General features: G+C 40.5%; 1 pseudogene across 1 annotated transcript; it reads left to right on the forward strand.

Moving 5' to 3' along the window:
* Positions 1-3278: 3278 nt before the first annotated feature.
* Positions 3279-4647, forward strand: LOC126930175 (elongation factor 1-gamma-like; annotated as a pseudogene). Its single transcript, XR_007717472.1, has one exon. The product of XR_007717472.1 is annotated as an elongation factor 1-gamma-like (transcript).
* Positions 4648-5001: the final 354 nt, after the last annotated feature.

A 5001-nucleotide genomic window follows, 5' to 3' on the forward strand; every position in this document is an offset into this window, starting at 1 on the left:
GGCACTTTGGGAGGCTGAGGTGGGCAGATTACCTGAGGTCAGGAGTTTGAGATCAGCCTGGCCAACATGGTGAAACCCCGTCTCTACTAAAAATACAAAAATTAGCTGGGTGTGGTGGCAGGCGCCTGTAATCACAGCTACTTGGGAGGCTGAGGCAGCAGAATCGCTTGAACCTGGGAGGCGGAGGTTGCAGTAAGCTGAGATCATGCCATTGCACTCCAGCCTGAGGGACAAGAGTGAGACTTCATCTCAAAAATAAATAAATAAATAAAAGTGCATCCATGAGGGGTTTTCTCATGAATGTAATGATCATTTAATATTTAAAAAATTTATAACCGGGCTGGGCGCTGTAGCTCAAGCCTGTAATCCCAGCACTTTGGGAGGCCAAGACGGGCGGATCACGAGGTCAGGAGATCGAGACTATCCTGGCTAACACGGTGAAACCCCATCTCTACTAAAAAACAAAAAACTAGCCGGGCAAGGTGGTGGGCGCCTGTAGTCCCAGCTACTTGGGAGGCTGAGGCAGGAGAATGGCATAAACCCAGGAGGCAGAGCTTGCAGTGAGCTGAGATCCGGCCACTGTACTCCAGCCTGGGCGACAGAGCGAGACTCTGTCTCAAAAACAAAAAAAAATGTATAATGGTCCAATAAGAAGACATATATGATAATCTCAGTAAATGCTGAAAATCTACTTTACAAAAATCAATATCTATTTTGATAGTATCTCCTTAAATCTAAAAAATGGATATCTATAACATAATAAAAAATTGTCTATAAACTGATACCTAATATTATACCTAACAGTGAATTACCAGAAGCATTTTTATTAAAGTCAGGAACAAAACAAGGATGCCTATTCAAACTATCATTCTTTTGCTATGATTATGAAATGACTGGCTTATGTTAAAAATATTTTGTTCTATTCAGGCCCAAATAATTAATATATTAAGAAATTAGATGACAATATAGATTCCAGAGAAGTGGAACCTATATAAAAGAATCACATATTAGTTTTATAACTAAAACTACAATAACTCAAGAACTTAATGGGCTGGGCGTGGTGGCTTATGCGTGTATTCCAGCAGTTTGGGAGTCTGAGGTGGTAAGATCGCTTGAGGCCAGGAGTTCAAGGCCAGCCTGAACAACATAGTGACATCCTATCTCTCTCAAAAAAAGTTAACAATTGGCTGGATGTGATGTTACATGCCTGTAGTCCTAGCTGCTCAGGTGGCTCAGGCCGAAGGATTGCTCATGCCACTGAACTCCAGCCTGGGCAACAGAGTGAGGCCCTGTCTCGCAAAGAAAACAATACAAAATAATGTAATGGATGTGTATAACAGCATATTAAACATAAAAGAAAGAAGTTCGATGAGGATGGGTTAGAAGAAAACATCCAGACTGAACTGAGGAAAACAGGATAGAAGATACAGAGAAGAATATAAAATATATGAGGGAATGGTGAGAACACATAATGTACAAATAATTGGAACCACAGAAGGAGAGGTAGGAGATAATTAGGCAGATGCAGTATTCCAAGATAATTCTCTCAAACTGACAAAAGGTACCATCAAGCTAAGATTCAGGAATAGCTCCAAGCTCCAAGTTCCAAACAGGATATATATAAAGAATCTCAAACCAAGATACATCATAGTGAAAGAGGTGACAAAGAAAAATAATAAAAGCAGCAAGAAAGAAAAGATGTATTACCTTTTAGGTAGCAGTAATATTGAAAGTAATACTATCCAGAGGAAAATAAGTCATGTATGAAAAAGACATTTGCACATGCATGTTTGTTTATAACAATACAATTTGCAATTGCAAAAATATGGAACCCGCCTAAATGTCTGTTAACCAACGAGTGGATAAAAAATGTGATATATATAGATATATATATATCTATATATACACCATGGACTACTACTCAGCCATAAAAAGGAAAAAATAATGGCATTCACAGCAGCCTCGATGGAGCTGGAGACCATTATTCTAAGAGAAGTAACTCGGGAATGGAAAATCAAATATTGTATTTTCTCACTTACAAGTCAGAGCTAAACTATGAGGATACAAAAGCATAAGAATACTATAACGGATTTTGAGGACTTGAGAGGAAGGGTGGAAGAGGGGGTGAGACATAAAAGACTACATGCCAGGTACAGTGTACACTGCTCTGGTGATGGGTGCACCAAAATCTAGTAAACTACCACTAAAAAACTTATCCATGTAACCAAAAACCACCTGTTCCCCAAAATGATGGAAATAAAATTTTTTAAAAACCTCTAACTTCTCGATGAAAACAATGGAAGTTAAAAGAAAAGGTATGTGAGCTTCAAAAATTCAGGAAGAAAATAACTGGCAAGAATTCTATAGCCAGTAAAAATATTCTTTAAAAACAAAGGTTAAATCAAGACAACTTTTAGACTACAAATGAGAGAATTTATCATCAGCAGATTTCATGAGAGTCCTTCAGGAAAAAGGACAATGATTCAGTTTGGAAGAAGAAAAACAAGAAGGAATGAAGATCAATAAGAAAACTGTAAATTTGTGGGTAAATCCAAACTAATATTGACTGTTGTGATGGCTGATTTTATGTATCAACTTGGTGGGATGAGAGGATGCCCAGATAGCTGATAAAACATTATTTCTGACTGTGTATATAAGGGTGTTTCTGGACGAGATTAGTATTGGAATTGGTAGACTGAGTAAAGACAACCATCCTTACCAATGTGGGTGAGCATCATCCAATCTGTTGAGGGCCTCAGTAGAACAAAAAGGTGGAGGAGGAACAAATTTGTTTCTGTTAGAACAGGGACATCTGTCTCTCCCGCCACTGGACCTCAGGGATTGTGGTTCTCAAGGCCTTTGGACTTGGATTGGAACTCATGATACCAACTCCCCTGGTTCTCAGGCCTTTGAACTTGAACTCAATTACATGACCAGCTTTCCTGATTCTCCAGCTTGTAGACAGCAGATTGTGGGGCTTCTTGGCTTTCCAGTAATAAATCTCACACACACACACATTTGCACATATATAAGAATATAGATATATATCTATATATATCTATATATATAATAGAGTTGTATTAGAATATATATCTATATATAGATATATATCTATATATATATAGAGAGAGAGAGTTGTATTAGAATATATATCTATATATAGATATCTATATATAGATATATATTCTAATAGAACTGTATTAAACAAGAATAACATCTTGCATGTTTGATGTGTATATATATATATATATATTTTAGCTTTTTCTTTGTGGAATCACCATGGCGGCTGGGACTCTGTATACCTATCCTGAAAACTGGAGGGCCTTCAAGGCTCTCATCCCTGCTCAGTACAGTGGGGCTCAGGTCCGTGTGCTCTCCGCACCACCCCACTTCCATTTTGGCCAAACCAACTGCACCCCTGAATTTCTCCGCAAATTTCCTGCCAGCAAGGTTCTGGGTAAAGATGGATTCTGTGTGTTTGAGAGCAGCGCCATTGCCCTACTATGTGAGCAATGAGGCGCTGCGGGGAAGTACTCCAGAGACAGCAGCCCAGGTGGTGCAGTGGGTGAGCTTTGCTGATTCCGATATAGTGCCCCCAGCCAGTACCTGGCTATTCCCCACCTTGGGCATCCTGCACCACAACAAACAGGCCACTGAGAATGCAAAGGAGGAAGTGAGGCGAATTCTGGGGCTGCTGGATGCTCACTTGAAGACGAGGACTTTTCTGGTGGGCGAACGAGTGACATTGGCTGACATCACAGTTGTCTGCACCCTGTTGTGTCTCTATAAGCAGGTCCTAGAGCCTTCTTTCCGCCAGGCCTCTCCCAATACCAACCGCTGGTTCCTCACCTGTATTAATCTACCCCCCTTCCGGGCTGTCTTGGGGGAAGATGGCCCAGTTTGATGCTAAAAAGTTTGCAGAGACCCAGCCTAAAAAAGATACACCGCGGAAAAAGAAGGGTTCACAGGAAGAGAAGCAGAAGCCCCAGGCTGAGCGGAAGGAAGAGAAAAAGGCGGCTGCCCCTGCTCCTGAGGGGGAGATGGATGAATGTAAGCAGGCGCTGGCTGCTGAGCCCAAGCCCAAGGACCCCTTCGCTCACTTGCCCAAGAGTACCTTCGTGTTGGATGAATTTAAACGCAAGTACTCCAATGAGCACACACTCTCTGTGGCACTGCCATATTTCTGGGAGCACTTTGATAAGGACAGCTGGTCCCTGTGGTACTCAGAGTATCGCTTCCCTGAAGAACTCACTCATACCTTCATGAGCTGCAATCTCATCACTGGAATGTTCCAGCGACTGGACAAGCTGAGGAAGAATGCCTTCGCCAGTGTCATCCTCTTTGGAACCAACAATAGCAGCTCCATTTCTGGAGTCTGGGTCTTCCGAGGCCAGGACCTTGCCTTTCCACTGAGTCCAGATTGGCAGGTGGACTATGAGTCATACACATGGCGGAAACTGGATCCTGCAGCGAGGAGACCCAGACGCTGGTTCCAGAGTACTTTTCCTGGGAGGGGGCCTTCCAGCATGTGGGCAAAGTCTTCAATCAGGGCAAGATCTTCAAGTGAACATCTCTTGCCATCGCCTAGCTGCCTGCACCTGCCCTTCAGGGAGATGGGGGTCATTAAAGGAAACTGAACATTGAAAAAAAAAAGAAATATATATATAGATTTTAAATACATATATTCTATATATAGAGAATTAAATATATTTTTAATATTTATTATTTTAAAATGCAATATTTTAATTTAAAAATACATTTAACATACTTAAATATATTATTAAAATATATGAAATTAATTATATATTCTCTATATATATTAAATACATAAATAGATATAGATATATAATTTAAATATATGCCAGCCATAACACAAAAGGCTGGAAGGAGAAATGGAGTTAAACATTTGTAAGGTCCTTGCACTTTGGAAGTTAGCAAGAGTACGACTTTATATTAGGCTACAATAAGACGTGCTGTAAGCTCTAGAACCACCAGTAAAAA

This window comes from Macaca thibetana, chromosome 11, assembly GCF_024542745.1.
Source record: "Macaca thibetana thibetana isolate TM-01 chromosome 11, ASM2454274v1, whole genome shotgun sequence".
In the NCBI taxonomy this organism is placed as follows: Eukaryota; Metazoa; Chordata; class Mammalia; order Primates; family Cercopithecidae; genus Macaca; species Macaca thibetana.